General features: G+C 33.6%; 1 protein-coding gene across 3 annotated transcripts in view; it reads left to right on the forward strand.

Moving 5' to 3' along the window:
- LOC124414743 overlaps positions 1-18,312 on the forward strand; it is a 46,791-nt gene that overhangs the window by 18,228 nt on the left and 10,251 nt on the right. The window contains exon 1 of one of the 3 annotated variants that reach the window (XM_046895791.1): positions 555-604. The exons of the other annotated variants lie outside the window; for them this stretch is intronic. The gene's annotated coding sequence lies outside the window, so the exon portion shown is untranslated. Of the gene's footprint in view, positions 1-554; positions 605-18,312 lie in introns of those variants that run through there. 3 annotated transcript variants of the gene reach the window in all.

Genomic DNA, 18,312 nt, shown 5'->3' on the forward strand with positions numbered 1-18,312 from the left:
AGATAATGCATTTGTACATACGTATATATATATATATGTATCTATATCATATATAGATATATTATGAACATGTGCTTGTAGATTCATATCGTAACGACCGACAGGCGGCGGCTGTGTCGCGTCTATCATTCCCGAAGAATAAAATCCAATCTTTCATGAATTCCAAGTCAGTGATAAGAAGTGCGTTATACCGTGGAGCTGTAACACCGTACGTGCGAGAGATCTGTGATACAAAAGTTTATACCTATTTAAATACTATTTTATATTTGCAAAATAATTTTATCCGTGAATTAAAAAAATTCAATAATCAAACTAAATTCTACCCGCGAAAGTTTTTATCAATAACGATAATAAATATTATTATTATTGTTATTATTATTATTATTAGAAATGGATCGATATTTGACTTACTGGACGAATGCGTTATTGTTATAAAAAAAAAAAATAAATAAATAAAAATTACGAACACGAGTTAAGTGTTTTAAAAAGTATCCATCCTGGGCTTTGGATATCCTTTTTTTTATGCAACTCCTGCGAGGATTTGGATTTTTGAAAGAAAAATTGACGTAAAAACACCGAGTAAAATGATGATAATCAATCAAACGTGAGTATATATTATATATACATATATTAAACGCACAATATTTCTGCAGTTTTGTAATAACGCAACAACCGTTTTTTTTTTTTTTTTTTTTTTTTTTTTCCATATCCGATGAGAGATTTTAATTAACCTCGTATTACATATGATACCGTATTAATATAATAATCGACTGATAATTTTTCAACACGATTATTATTATTATTATTATTAATTATTAATTAAGAAAGAAAAACTGATTCAACAATTAAAAAGCATTATTTATAGCTATATGCAGGTACCTGTAGTGTAATAACAATAAATATTATTTTTCGCAAAAGCTTTATAGAAAAGATTCTGAATTATTCTTATTCAGAACTTTTTTCTCTCCTCCATCTCGGTTTGCAAAAAATTACTCATTAATTAAAATTACTTAAAATATATTTTCTATCTTCTACTTACAATTAGTCAATGTCGCGAGAAACTTTTTATAATTTTTTATCATAAAAATTCGAGTCACGTTGTGTCAAAAAAAAAAAAAAAAAATTCTCGATATATAAATATATATATATATATTCACGTACACACAGTAAATGTAAGCCGCCTTTAAAAACTGACCGGATCTCGTTCCCCACATTGGAAACCCGTGCATACCCAGAACGAATGAAATCCGGAAGTGGCGGTCGATTAGTTTTTCACTGTCGAATTGTATACTCGATCTCGAATATAATGACTGATACGTAAATAAAAAAATTATAAGTTGAAATATCGCGCGCTTCTGTTTTCTCCCCCGCGTCATCTCACTTCGCAAATATTTTACATTTCGTTTACAAATTTCATTTATTTATACTTTGTTTCGTGTGAATTTCTCTCTTTCTCATCATCTTTTTTTTTTTCTTTATCCTCAATTCTTTTTCTTCTTTCATATTATGTATAATAAAATAATGTAAAGAGTGTTTGTGGTTCGAAAAATCTTTAAAAAAAACTCGTCCAATAATTCGCCGCAATCTCTCGATAAAAAAGAAAAAAAAAAAAAAAAAAAAAAAAAAGGCCGGTATGGCATTTAACCAGTTTCATTTTGAAAAGCTTAACTATTGCCACCGGCAGCAGCGTGACCGATATCACTAACCTGTGTATTTGACAAGGTGTACCCTATTCATACAAGTATCATACAATACTTATATATATATATATATATATATATATATATATACACACACACACACACGCACATGCACATAATAGTCAAAGCTCACCACGTGGCTCTTGTCGTCATACGGAAAGGAATGCCTTTGTGAGTAAAGCTATTCGCGTTCCATATTATAAGTGCACAAGGTATACAACTGTATATTATATATATATATATATATATGCTTCGTAATTTTTTCAGTTGTCTTCCTCGCTCTGAAACATTTTTCGGAATTTTTTTTTCCCAGATTTTTCGGAACGACCGTTTGTGAAAAAAAACGACCATTTTTAAAAACCTGAAAAAATTTTCAAAAAAAAAAAGAAACATAAACCTCACGACCAGCGTGGAACAGTTTTTCGCTCGCGAGAATGTGGTGCAAATTTTTCTTAAATTTTTTTTTTCTTCTTTCTTTTTCTCACCTAAATCAAAACATTAAAAACCCACGATTTTTTTTATCCATCCATACAGGTGTATCGATACTATTTTTGAACTGTAAGAATGGGAAAAAGTTTGAATTCAAACGGTCGCTTCAAAGAGGAAATATTAATTTATTTAAATAGAAAAAAAAAAGAAAAAAAAAGAAAAATGTTTAAATCAATATTTTTTCTTCGAAGCGACCGTTTGAATTCAAATTTTTTTCCCATTCTCACAGTTCAAAAATAGTATTGGTATGTATATATACATACATATATATACAATATATATAACATATAAACGCGTTACATACCTATGCTAATAGTTCTTCGTTCCATATACATATATTACAAGCATTAGCGATATAGCAAAAATTTACACACACACACACACACATACACACACTTATACGCGCAGTGTACATACATGTATACCACAGATGTGTATGTATGCATGTATATATGTATATATACGTATGCATTATACGATGCACGTTTAAATTATACGTATATGTTATGCTCAACTTTCTAACGCTTAGACCCTCCTACAATCTAATTCGGTCATCCGATTTTCTTATATATACGTATATATCTAGGCTGTCATAACAAAATACTGATAATAGGAGATCGCATATACCTACATATACATGTATATATGTATACACACATACAACAGGTGTATATATGTATGTATAGATTATCTTATCAGTCGGTCTTGTGTACGAATTTTTATCATTAATCCATGCCACGCACAGTTATTGTGTATACAATATTTGTTGTTATTATTATTATGTATTTGAAAACAAAAATTTAACCAACAATAAACATAATGTCCCAGCTTGTCGAGTAGAAGTTTTGGTTTGATTTAAACATTTTTTCAATGCATTACTGAGTAAAAGTAAAAATGACAAATTAAATGTTGATATATATGACAACTTGAATGTTAAAATTAAATAAATTTCCGTCATATTCACTGAGAAAAATGTAACAAATAACATAAACATAAACTCGACTTGCTGGGACATTGTGTTTATTGTTGGTTAAATTTTTTCTAACATTGTACCTACACGTGATCGTGGTTGTAGGAATGTTTCTGTAAATTATGAGAGAGTATCATCATTTTTAACACGTCACACGGAGTTGCGTTATTATTATTATATTACACAGAGATATGATATCTGTGTTTATAGTGTGTATAATACCTTTGATGTAGAATAACGAGGTGAATAGCGAAAAACAATGTTATTCAAGCTGACATTTTGAAATTGCGTTCAAGCGAATAATGGTAATAATAATAACAACAAGAACAATAATAACACATGCAGTCATATTCGCATAATTATGTTGTTGTTGTTGTTTATTTTTACCATATATGATATATAATAAATTGTATATACATATATATATATAGTAAAAAGACGCGAGGGTGGTAAAAAGTAAAAAAATAAAATATAATCAAAAATTGAATGTAGAATCGGGGTGAGATGAAATAGAAGGAAGATTCACTCTTCTTGGATGGAAGAGAATTTTTTTTTTTTTTTTGTCCATAGTATGTGGATAAACATTAAAATAATAATTCGGATTTTTCGGCGTTTTCGGAACTTTTCAATACAATATACACACGCATATAAATATATATAATACAATTCCCTGCAGCTGTTGCAGACGTAGGACTGTAACACGATAAGCGGTGCATTTGCAGCTTGCACTTCTCGCTGCACCAGCGGCTGCTCGAGGGTGTGCTAATTGTCAGAATTGCCATTAACCATTACCAGGAATGCAAACATCCATATATATATATATATATATATATATATATATATAAATGTATATACATACATACCTATATACATCGCGTTACTAACGCCAAAAGGGCGTGTAAAAAATTTTTTCTCTTCAATCAACTTGTATATATAAAAATGTTTATAATGGATAAATAAATCCATGGAAAAAATGGGTGAAAATGTAACTTCAACGCGAGTATACGAGAAAAAAGTGCGAAAGAAGTATAAAATCATCATCATCATAATTATTATTATTGTTGTTGTTGTTGTTGTTATTATTAATACAATACGTATCCCTGAATTCTGATGAAAGCAGCGTAAGAAGGAAATTCCCATCAACTTATCTATCCATCTTATCGATAATGAGAAGAGAAATATTATCAAGTAGAATGCAGCGCACGCGGTGCGTAGAACGATTTCAAAACCGCACCAATAATACAACAGATTAGGTATATATATATATACATACGTATACATATATAAAAATAAATGATATTACGTAAGAAAATTGTGCGTTGCAAGTAAAAAAAGAAAAATGTATAATTCATTCCATTAGGAAGTGAATCGTTATTTTTAAAATTTAATTTTCCCACCTATATAATATTTATAATATAATTAACATTCTCATTATAAATATTCTTGTAATATCTCACCGACGCGATATAAAAGAAAAAAAAAAAAAAATTCCAAAATTTCTTTCATAATAATACTTACATTTTATAATATAATCTTCGCGTGATATATATATATATACGGTATTTTCTCAATAAGTTGCCAAGAAAAATATGGACAGGAACTGATACGAGCGGAAGAAAGCGAAACAGAAAGTAACAAAAAAAAAAGGGTATAAAAATAAACAAACAAATTAGAGAAAAAGGCTTAGAGAAGTAAAATAACGCGATCAGAAAACACGTCGTCGTCGTCGTCGTCGTCGTCGTCGTGGCGGGATATCGTGAGTCGGAAAGCTAATCGTAAGAACCGCGGCGCCGCCTCCTCGCGAAAAACTTCATCATCATCGTCGACGTCCGTGAAGGCAGGCGCCGCGCCGTTTCTCTCTTAGTTCTATGAGAGATCGAATCGTTATTATAATATATATATATATATATATATACATATATGTATATATATATTTATATATTTATAATACAGAAATACTCGTCACACCTCTTATTCTTCTTCTTCCTCCTCTTCGTACTTTGATTAAATTCATTATTTATATATACGAGTATGCGTGTAGAATGTAGAAGAAGAAGAAATCAAATAGTTTTAATCATAATATTAGGTGAGGGGCCGGCCAAAAAATTTAATTTTTCAAAATGTTTTTTAAATAATCAAAAATCACTTCTGCAAACATTTCTTTTTATTTCGTTGACATCTGAAAATCATTATTATTTTCTTCAGTCACAATTAAAAATAAAAAAGGAAAAAAGGTTTAGCGTTTTTGAGAGTTTTCTAAGTATTTAAGTATTTCCTTAAGTACCACGTCCCCCCCCCCCCCCCCCCCCTCGAACCATAAATTGGCAATCAGCTGCATGTAATTTAGTCTCCGTGAAGGAAGTAAAAAAAAAAGGAAGGGGGGAGAGACAACAAAAATAAATAAATAAATAAAAAATTAATAATAAATAAAGAAAGATGAAAATATTTCTATTGAGAAACTGTATAGATATAGCTATACTGTATATTATATGTAATATACTAATATGTGTATAATAATATAATATAGTAAAAAATAAATTGTTGAAATCGAATTAGAAAGATGTGTGTATGGGGCGTTCCGTTAAAATATCATCAACCTTGACTTTATTTTTTATTCAAACTTTCTCATCGCACGTGATGCGAATTAGTACAACTACTTTTATAATTCTTGGTTTTACGGGTTCTTTTTTCTTGTTGGATTGTTTCTTTTAACTTTTTTTTTTTAACAAGTTCCCTTATTTTTTCGCAAGCATATCTGTCGATCCTTTTCACGCTATTTTTCATACTATTCATCACCTCTGGCGATATTGGAAAAGTATTGGTTTTGGTCGACAATCACTTATTCTATGTTCAACCGAATCCTTACATTTTCCGATACCTCTGGATTCCGAAAGATAAGTTCTTAGAATAAGGATCTCGAAAACGGTTCGATGAAAAAGAAAAATTTTTAACCTACAGGATTTTACAATCAAACCGTTTAATTCGAATTTCCAGTTCTTATACCGGAAATAAATACTTTTTATCTTCGATAATCGATCAAATGTTTTTCCCAGTTTATATTCATAACAAAAAATAAATAAATAAATAAATTGTTCGTTTTTCAGAAATTGTCGGGTTTTTTTTTTCAGTTTCAAATCCAATTACTCTTTCTACAAAAAAAAAAAAAAACAAAAAAAAAAACTCTTTTCCAAATCTTTCAATTTCACGACAGTCATTCATAATTCATGGTAATAGTACTTGGTAAGAGGTGCACGTGTGTAAGTGCGTTAAAATAAAATAAGGTCCGTGCACACCTATAAAGAGTAAACACACGCCTCGTTAATGCAACGTTATAGCTAACAGTGTCTCATATATATATATATATATATATATATATATACAATGCTTCGGCTCGTTTACAATCTTCTTTTAATATGTAGGTCGGCGCCTTCGCCGGTCGTCTTTCTCTCCTCGTCGTCGTCGTCGTCGTCGTCGTCGTCGTCGTTGTTGTTTGTCGCGAGTGTGTTCGTTGTACATTCGCAATTTAATATACGAGCGAGTACGTTTCTTGTACGTATATACTTGAGAGTAGGTACTTACTTCACGCCTCGAGTTACTTCGCTCTGACGATGATCGTTACTTACTTAGGCATTACTCCTCCTATCCGATTCTCTCACAATCAGCCGTTATTTTATAATTACTGTTAACGTACCTCGAGGGGACTCAAGGAGTGAAAAAATTTATAATAAAAAAAAACAAAAAACAATAAAACAAAAATCTATCGATTAATAAAAGTTGAAGAGAGAGAGAGAGAGAAAAAGAACAATATATATATATATATATAAAAATATATATACGTACATAATTATGTACGTATGGTGTTTGATATTATATATGTATAAGCGATTCAGGCTAGCCATATAATGTATTAATTACGTCGAGGCGAGTGTCACTGGCGTAATTTTCTTCTTAAATTCCTTCCGCATGGACGATGAGCTAGGATGACGTTTTTTTGTTTTCCTTTTTTTTCGAGCATTTCATTTTTTTTTTTTTTTTTACTACTCTGGACTAATTTTAATCGTTTCACTTACCCGCTTCGTATCTACTCTCGGAACGCGGCGCGATTTTCTTATGTATGTATACACATGCGGCAGATTGCACGTTGTTATACATATTTATCTTCTTTCCGCAATATCGTCGTTAACGCGGTGAAATCGGATAAGGGAATAAGATTGAAAGAAAAGAAAAAAAAAAAGAGAAAGAACGAGGTAGGAAAAGAAGAAAAAGACAAAATTTTCAAACCAATGGAAAAAATGGTCGAGACGTTTTTCAAAGTTGAAAATTATCCGCATATTTGTATTACAAATGCTTTAAAATCTTGACGGAAAAAGGGAAAATAAAAACGAGATCAGAGAAGGTCAGGATCAAAGTTTGGTCGATTAGGCGCGGAATGTCCTATATACGAAAGCGTGTAGGTACGCACATAAGGTACGAGGCGTATGTGAGGAAGGTCGTAAAGCTCTATCAGGCGTGACTCGTGTTCGACGAGGTTCGGAATGAGTCAGAATGACTTATATATACATAAATATATATATAGATATATGTATATGTATAGATAAAAGTTCGTTCTTTTACGAGTATGTGCGTCGTGTAGGTATGTATTAAATACGATTAGTGAGTCAGTGGCTCGTTGTAATTCATTACAGCAATGCAACCGCCTCTTCATCCCCCCTCGATCACCATTTTCTCCATTCGAACCTTCGATGTACGCACAAAAAATTCCTGAAGCTGTTTTCACACGGGATCGATAAAAGTTCAAAGAACTCGCGGCATTGAAATGATGATGTAGATTAGAATTTGAGAAAGATTTTCACAAAAAGAACTCCAATTTTCACGCACGCCGTGTAATTGAATAATATAATTTTTGTGTCACCGACTGACGCGAGACTGGAAAATATTTTAGCCCAAGTTTTGTTTGCCCGCGTGTTATTCGGTATTCTTTAGAACTGCAGTAAAAATAGAGATCGAACAGAGGGGAATCGTGGATCTGCTAGGATCTGCTAGGATCGCTGTGAGAAAAAGGGAAATTCTCGGTGAATAACGGGAGTAAAGTGGACGGCGAAGAGCTTCCGTCGGTACGACGGGCTTAACGACGAGAGACGCCGACGACGACGAACGTCGACGGGCCTGCGGAATCGCTATCGGCGGTAGAAAAACGCGTCAGAGTTTTCCTCGAGTGAGAGCGAATCGCGGATCTCGGAGAGCAAATTTCCATCTTCGAGTCCCGTCGTAGCGCCGAGTGATAATCGCGCTGCCGGAAGTCCACCGACAGAGGCGTCGAGACGTCGCCGGAAGTTCCTGGATCCTGACGGGAGAGACGAGGACTTTGAGGCGGAGTCGGGATCCCGACGACTGGCTTCCTCCCTCCCCCCCTCTCTCTCTTTCCCTCTCGGACGTCCCGGGATGTAAGTTTCCGAGGAAGAAATCGTCAACGATTACTCGGAAAAAGCGGCGATTCGCCTCTCGAGCCGTTGACATTCAGTGTCGGAAGCTAGTCGACGTTTCATTAATTTTCCCACCAAAAATTCTACTCCGTGTTGATTCCGGTCAAGAAATCAGCCTCCTCTCACAATCCGATATCATTCTTCGTCGCTGCAAGTCTAACGCCTCCGTCAAGGACTACGAGTCAATTTATACTCGCCTCCGCAATTCACCAGATTGAATCTCGTTCCAATATTATACGAATAAACCGTTTAGATACGTTACATCCATTCCATCCGCATCGGAAACCAACGACCTTAGCTTATCGTGAAAACGCGTGATAAAAAAAAGGAACAAAAAAAAAAAAAAAAGAAAATAAGGATAAAAGAAAGAAATGCTGAATTATCTAGTCTCACATTACGTTTTACACCGCACGTAGTCCATAATCTGCAAGCCTTTGTAAAACACCACTCGAATCACATCATCATAACGTCCAACCACAACAACATGTGTATATGCACCTCTATACGTATATCTATTGCCGATATATCAATGCCTGGATGATACGGTCCTTGCAGAATTGATCGATGATTCGAAGCAACAACGATGTGTAAGGAGATAAAAAAAGAAAAAAAAAAAAAAGAAAAGAAAGAAAAAAAAGTACCTAGCCGGAGGTAACGTCTACCTTATACGTCACTGCTTGGTTATCTATCTACCTGTTGCAACGTTGTGCTCGCTTGCCTCCTCTCCTCTCCTCTCCTCTCCTCTCCTCTCCTCTCCTCATCTCATCTCTCACCTCGTCATTTCTCTTGCTCATAGTCCCATACACATAGAAGCTCTTACTCTTACTCACCAATGCACCGTCAATACCTTCGTCAGCTTTCTCTCTCTGTCTCTCTCTCTCCGGCTCCCGCTACTCGGGCTACCTGCAGAAGATTATCCGAGATTCCGAGGAGAACGAGGTAGAGAGAGGTAGAGAGGAAGGTATGGCGAGGCAGTCAGGCAGTCAGGCAGTCAGGTAGTCAGGTAGCCAGTCGACCAGGCACAGGATACGTAGCGAGAGAGAGGAGAGGAGAGGAGAGGAGAGGAGAGGAGAGGAGAGGAGAGGAGAGGCTTGATCGTCATCGAGTCAGTCAGTCAGTCAGTCAGTCTCCAGTGCAGTGCTTTGGTGCGCAGTGTAACTTGGTACTAATTGTAAATCTAACAAATACCTGATACGATATCTACTATATTTATATTTAAATATTCTAACAATTGTTATACAAACAAAATCCATAGTGCCAGTGCTTGGGAAATTACGCTCCCGTTATTTTCATACAACGAAACAGAAATTCAATGTTTAAACGATATCCCCACCACCACCACACCTATTACGTGCATTATTTATATAATATACACGTTGTAAATGGTAAAACATATACTTACACATATAACAATGATACGCACATGTGAGTTTGTCTATACATACACTCGTAAATATAAATAATAATAATATCTTCGACGAAGTCAATCACCGACATACCTAATAATAATAATAATAATAATAATAATAATAATAATAATTAGTCTTTACCCATAATTCCTAAACGATATAAATAATGTAATTATATTCTACCACCTGTGTGTATAGTTGAAACGCGTTTGTAAAGCTGCACAAAATTTTGAAGAAATTAAATCATTGTGTGAACACATGTCTGGTTCAAAGTCCTAAACGTCGAATATCACGTGCTTGTGTGTGTCTGTGTGTCTGTGTGTGTGTACTCGTGTGTGTATATATATATGTACTATATATACATACATATTATACATCTAGCTGTGTAACTAAATTACGTCATTGGAGTTAGGAGGAAAAATTCAGATCCCTGTGGACTTAGCAATAATAACAACAACAACAACAACAATAATAATAATAATCGTGACCGTTATCGACGTCATTACACATCGCGTTTGCGGTGGGAATAAAAAGTGGGGGTGGAGTGGGGCAGGAGGAGGAACAAGAAAGAAAAAAAAGAAATGATGAAGAGTAACAGTTTTTAAAACTTCCTCTCTCCATCACCTCGCGTCCATGTGTCGTAGGTAATACGGGCTGAAGTGAAGTGAAGTGAAGTGAAGTGAAGTGTATGTGCATGCATACGTGGTTGCGTGGAGGAGGCGAGCAGTAATATTAAATCGTTGTTTAATATATTATCGCAGTTCCGCGACAAATCCTGTATGTATTACATACCACATATATTTGTAGCTAATTGGTTGATCAAGTGTTCGGAATGTGAGATAGGTGGTGGGGAAAAAAAAAAGTACACGCTGCATTAAATACACGATGGATTAAATAACGTGCGATATTTTCATTGACAACTTGCAATATATATATATATATGTATGATGCAACGAGTGTATATAACATATATTATATAGCTATACATCCAGGTGAGTTTAAGAAAAAAAAGTCGAATTATTCAATTTACCAAATTGATATATATATATATATATATATACATATATACATTAGGGTGGCGCAAACAAAAATTAACTATTTTCTTTTTTTGAGTCTCGTGTGACAAAATGTTAGTTTTTGATGTTTTAAAAGCCAACTTCAAAGGACAGCTAAAGAAAAAAAAATTTTAAGAGGTCGCTCCAAATTTTTTTAAATGTCAAAAATCGTCATATATATATTATATATATATATATTATATGTGACTGTTTTTTTCACATGAGTGTACAACGGTGAAGAAATTATTAATTAATGACGATATAATATCGTTGTTGCGAAATTATTCTCTTTTGTACATATCTTTCTTCACTTTCTTTTTGTCTTTTGTTGTTGTTGTTGTTGTTGTTGTTTTTTTTTTCTTCTTCACCTTCCAACTCTTGTCGAACTGTACAAAGAGCCGTGTGTAATATCTGTAATAACGTAGAGGAAGTACAAACAAAGCAAATTTATCATTTAACACCAGCCATTTTCAGTTGGCATAATTACCGTTATCGTCATTATCGTTCGTTGAGTTGTGCATGAGAACGGACGTTTTCACGATACGTGAACTAAACTTTATAATAACAAATACTTGAAAACACACGATACATATACCATAATAAGTACATGATAAATAAATAAATAAATAAATAAATAAATAATGGATATAATTTACAACAACAAGCCTTTTCTGTATTACGATAAATTATATTGTCGACGCGCCGTGTCGAATAAAATTTACCGATCGATAAACAAACAAAAAAAAACAACAACAACAGCAGCAACAACAACAACAACAACAACAACAACAACAACAACAACAACAACAACAACAACAACAACAACAACAACAACACCGATAATAAAAAAAAGATTCATTTCACGTTTCACACGCATCTGCGCGCGCCGTTTTACCATCGGCACAGAAGCGGTATGTCAATAATTATAATAAATCGTAGCAAGCATCAAAAAACCAATAAAACGTTCTATATTAGGTATCTCAGGCGTGTTACGCGTGCCTATGTCATGTCGAATTGAATTCATCCAACAACATACAATCACTCGATTGTATATTAACATATATATACACCTATATATGTATTATATATTAGGGTGGTTAAAAAAAAATTAAAAAACAATTTTTTCATTTTCACTCTTACACCATCCTCAATTGTTGATGTTTAATATTAGAAAAAGATGAGCTATTAATTATTTGGTACAAGTCTGACGAGTGAATTGATTTTAAATATTATTTCCTCTATTCATTTAACGTTGCAAAATTTCACACTTTTCGTTAAAAGTTGAAATACTCGTAAACTGTTTGATATTGTTTATTTATTTATTTTTTTTTTTGTTTTTTTTTTTCAAACAAAATTCACGCATTTATCCTTGTGAAGCTGATTCTTCAAGCTTTTCAAACCTCTTGTAAAAGACAACACTAACAATAAAACACATATTTACTACGATTTGAAAACTATATAACAGATTTATTCTTTCAAATGACTTGACTCTCTAAGATGAATTTAAAAAATAGTATCCAACAGTTCACCAGTGTTTCGAAAATTTCAACGATAATTCAAGATACTTTTCTCCCCGTATAAAATGAATGTTAAACGAATGGGGGAAATAAAATTTCAAATCAGGTCCCCCGAGTTAGACTCGAACTTGCTGGCGAGCTCATCTTTTCGGAGGATCTTTTTTCCGTTGGAGAAAAAAAAAAAAAAAAAAAATACAACAACAACAAGTTTGACGGTTCTAAAAGTAAAAAAAAAAAAAAACCACAGTTTTTTTTTCCTCAACCACTTTGATACATGTGTGTGTGTATGAATATATGTGTATATATATATAAAAATATTACACCATAACTGCCACCAAGAAACTGATTATTATTATTATTATTATTATTATTATTATAATAGACAATTGCATAATATCGTCGTCAAAGTTTGACGATCCGCATGCAGATGCGGTATGAAATAAAACACACAAACAAAAAAAAAAAAAAAAAAAAAATGAAATAAAAATAAACTAATGAAAAAGAAAAGAAAAAGAAAAAAATTCTTTCCAATTATAGAATCGAAAGTTGCGAACGGTGTTTGCTACCGCTCTGCTGCACGATTGCGCAAGAAGAGATCTCACGCCGCCGTCACGTTTTCTGCCGCAGCCAGTAATACTCTTATTACATAGAGCGTAGAATTTGTCGTAACATTTTCGATACCTCATTCTGCCCCCCCCCCCCCCCCCCCCATCATATTATATATATACAGCTTTGAACGAGATTTTTATTTATTTATTTCTTTATTTTTAATTTCTCTCGTACCCATTCTTTGAATAAATAAATAAAAAAGACGCAAATTCCATACGCGATTTTGTGTCAGGTTTTTTTTTTTTTTTTTTTTTTTTTTTATTTTGTATTGATTTTTTACTTTATGTCGCCTCAACTCTCTTTCTCTCTCTCTCTCTATCATATTAATATTCAAAACACCGCGTCGCGTATAATCGTTAAAAAAAAAAATTTACACCATGAAATATGACGTGTAATTCTATGAATAATTAATTAAATAAATAAATTGAGAAAATTTTCGTAGAATGTAAGAAAAAAACGTACCGGATTTCCTCCTCGGCTTTGATTTAAAGCTCCGCATAGCGTCGGTCGTCGTCGTAATGACTGATTCACGCAGCATTTTTGTAATCTCTGTCACGTTATAAGTATAAAGTTATAACACCAGAAAATCACCCTACTTATTACGTACGTAGGTATACGTACTAGAAACTGTTGACATGACGGCGCCGTTGCTACTTGACAATTAATTATTGAATTCTCGCCGACGACGCTAGCCGTCGAGTATAAAATAATCACGATTTTTTAATTACGCATCTATATTCATAAACTTATGTACCGAGGAACGTACTCAGGTTTGTCCCTGAGTTTTTCTTTTCAATTTGTTTATTATTATTATTATTATAGTTCTTTTTTTTTATCAATCTTCTCTCCTTCTCTACACGCGTCGTGATAAATGATAATTAAAATGAAAGAAAAAAGAAACTCTCGTAAAAGTTGAAGCGCCGCAATTCACGTAACATAATTTATTTATACGATAAAATTTTTAACGATAACAGACTTCTTACATTGCCGTTGCCACTGCAGCTGATCGTTTGTGTCATATTAATAGTAGTAGTAATAATAAAAACCGAGGTCGCCTAAGTTTGACAATCTGACTCTATATGCATAACCGTATAGTTATTATCAATTAAGAGTTACTATTATTATACTCACGTATACCTATACATATATGTATACTTGTATTATATCCTGACTATATATAGGTAATTATTTGGGAATAAAAAAGTCAAACTTGCACACACGCCGTATGATTGAATAATAATTTTTGTGTCACCGACTGACGCGAGACTGGAAAATATTTTAGCCCAAGTTTTGTTTGTCCGCGTGTTATTCGATATTTTTTAGAACTGCAGTAAAAATAGAGATCGAACAGAGGGGAATCGTGGATCTGCTAGGATCTGCTAGGATCGCTGTGAGAAAAAGGGAAATTCTCGGTGAATAACGGGAGTAAAGTGGACGGCGAAGAGCTTCCGTCGGTACGACGGGCTTAACGACGAGAGACGCCGACGACGACGAACGTCGACGGGCCTGCGGAATCGCTATCGGCGGTAGAAAAACGCGTCAGAGTTTTCCTCGAGTGAGAGCGAATCGCGGATCTCGGAGAGCAAATTTCCATCTTCGAGTCCCGTCGTAGCGCCGAGTGATAATCGCGATGCCGGAAGTCCACCGACAGAGGCGTCGAGACGTCGCCGGAAGTTCCTGGATCCTGACGGGAGTGACGAGGACTCCGAGGCGGGGTCGGGATCCCGACGACTGGCTTCCTCCCTCCCCCCCTCTCTCTCTTTCCCTCTCGGACGTCCCGGGATGTAAGTTTCCGAGGAAGAAATCGTCAACGATTACTCGGAAAAAGCGGCGATTCGCCTCTCGAGCCGTTGACATTCAGTGCCGGAAGCTAGTCGACGTTTCATTAATTTTCCCACCAAAAATTCTACTCCGTGTTGATTCCGGTCAAGAAATCAGCCTCCTCTCACAATCCGATATCATTCTTCGTCGCTGCAAGTCTAACGCCTCCGTCAAAGTCTGCGAGTCCATCAATTATCCTCGCCAGAAGTCATCAATTTGACATATTAGATGGCGTTTCGATTGACGATGGTTTACGTATCTAAATTCGTATCTATATCCAGCTGATTCGCCGTTACATGATTGACGTCTCTCTTATCATATACATATATATAATTTCTCGTATCAATATAAACTCATCGTAAAACCCAATGAATCATCATTGTACAGAGGGAAAAAAAAAATCCATTCACAATTCGTTCGCTCTATTTCAATCAATTCCTGTAACTACAACCCAACACCAGATTTCCTCAACACGTTTACACTTTAATTATACTAATCCAATAATTATTCAATATAATCTTAAATCAAACAAAGTATCGAAAATCTGTAGCCAAGAAGGCTCAAGAAAAAAAAGTGGAGAAAAAAAAAGAAGAAAAATAACAACAACAAAAACAACAACAACAACAATCCACCGTTACGATAAAACTAACATGCACAAGCATACTTCAACAATAGCTACAGACGAGCGACAAGAATTTGAAACTGCAACATCAGAATGCACCAGCATCAGCATCAGCAACAGCAACATAATAACAATATAGCAAAAGCATCAACGAACCCGAAAACGCCGCAAAGATTGTTGTTTCAACTGTTATTTGTATTAATAGTAGTAATATCTCCGACTGCAAGGCGTCGGTCGGCGGCGGTTTCTCGAGAAAAGAAAAGAAAAGAAAAGAAAAAAGAAATCTCTTTCGGTTCAGAAACAGAGAGAGAGAGAGATTTCTTTTTTTTTCTCTTCTTCTTTTTGCTTTTTACTCTCTTTTTTTACTTTTCATTTAGGATATATAAGCTGCACGAAGGCTCGAAACGCAACGGCTGCTGCTGCTGCTGCAATGCCATTCCATGTATGCAGTTATCTTTCTTCCTCGTCTTCTTTCTCCTCTTGTTTTAAATATATATATACCGTTCGAACCGAACCAAACCGTTCGTTGCTGCATCATCATCGTTCACGCTTATAGTATTATTATTACGGACTCGACTGAGGCGATAATGAAAACTATAAATAGATATTCATATATATATATATTTAATATATAGGGTGTATCGAAACTTGCCGAAGGTTCTTTCTCTTATATATATATGGGATATTCCACGCCAACTTGAGCAGTGTTAAAACCCGACCATCTCAATATCATTTCATGTTTGTTTTTTTCTTACGTCATTTCATTCGGTAAAAAACGTGATCTGAATTTTTTTGCAACATTTTTGTTTTCATCAAACCGTTTATTTTTTTAACGTTATCAAAAATTTAGTGAATGAAAGACACAAAACACCGTCCCGTTAAGGAAAATTTGGGCCCAATTCTTTTTCTATTTTTTTTTTTTTTTTTATCACCTATTTCGAAATTTTTAAATCTTTAAACCCAAAAATTATCTTTACTGACTTGAGTAGCGCGTCATCGAATTAGTGAAACCGAATATTTACAAGTAAATTGACGCATTTGATCCTGTGTTAATTTTGGGTTTAAAAAATTTTTAAACTCCGAATTAGGTGATGAAAAAAAAAATAGAAAAAAAAACACTGAATCGTTTTGACAAAGTATCGTAAATCGAAATTGTTGGGATCGACCAAATAAGGGATGCCTCTAGAGATTCAAGCGAATTGATTCCAACAAAATCTATTTTTCTTTGCTTCAAGAATTTCTCTTCCTTCGTGTATATATATACATATATATATAGAAAAATTTCACCGTCTCATCATCATCATCGGCATTATCGTATAACAAGAGAAGCTATTTCAAATTACGTAAACGATATAAAACGCTCGCGAGCCTTTGATCGTGGAAATTTTTATTTCAATTACGAAAAACACATTTCCTTTTCAAAGTCATTGATTGATTGATTGATTGATTTGATGGATTTTTTTCCCTTCATTTCTTACTTTTATTTCTCTTCGTTATTCATTATCAGTTTAAAAAGTAGATATATAATTATAGTTTCATTCGTTATTATCCATCATTCAAGCATTTCATGCACTTGAATTATTATAATAAAATCATGTAACAAGTATTGCAATTTCTTTTCACATTAGTCTCTCGATACGATAACATTCTAAACGATTTCACTCGCTTAATCAACTGTTGTAATACAAAATACAATTTTCGAATATATTTGTTCGGGTGGAATTTCTTCCATTCCTTCATCTTTGCATACGTGTATATAATAAGCGATAAAGATCAAAAATCAATTACTCAATTTTCTTTCAAAATCTAACATTATATATATATACATATACATACGTATAATAATAATAATAATAATAATATCCCCGAGAAATATTTCCTTTCTACTTTAAAATCTTGAGAAAGTATAACGTTCTTGTACTTCGAACGAAAATCGATGTGTAAGATATAATATATATATATATGTGTGTGTATATAGTGGTGAAAGAATTTCAAGCGAAGAATGAATTTAAAACAATTAATCCTGCGGCATTAATCATAATATTATGACGATTTATAACCACACCTCAGTTTCATTGTACTACTAGATATTTATTTAAGCCGGCTTAGTTTGTTTATTTAAATTTCTCTATACACACATATGTACATGTCTATACGTATAGCTACAATATACGAGCTGCCGTTATAATCGTTCAAACTCTCACTCATCACCTTGCAAATTGCTGCATGCGTAAGAAAATAATTGAAAATGACGATCCATCGTTTTCCAAAAAACATATCAAAAAGGAAGAAAAATAATAACACATAAAAATATTCACATTTTTTTTTTTTTTTTTATTATAGTATAGAAAATTTTATTCTACTCTTATGTTCGTGTTGAAGTTTTCCTTAATTTTTCACACACGATATAATAATAATAAATTTCCACACAAAAGGAAAAGAAAAAAAAAAAGACAAGAAAAAATTATCCTACAATTTTCGCATTAGTTCAATAATTCTTGTAGAAAAAAAAAAATCCTTTTCTCCATGATAACCTGTCACACACATACACACATTATACCATAATATTTTTATCCTGCATACGCACGTCGTGAAATCTGTATACCTATACTCAGATATTTACGCACCGTTGACCAG

This window comes from Diprion similis, chromosome 14 (genome assembly GCF_021155765.1).
Source record: "Diprion similis isolate iyDipSimi1 chromosome 14, iyDipSimi1.1, whole genome shotgun sequence".
Lineage (NCBI taxonomy): Eukaryota > Metazoa > Arthropoda > Insecta > Hymenoptera > Diprionidae > Diprion > Diprion similis.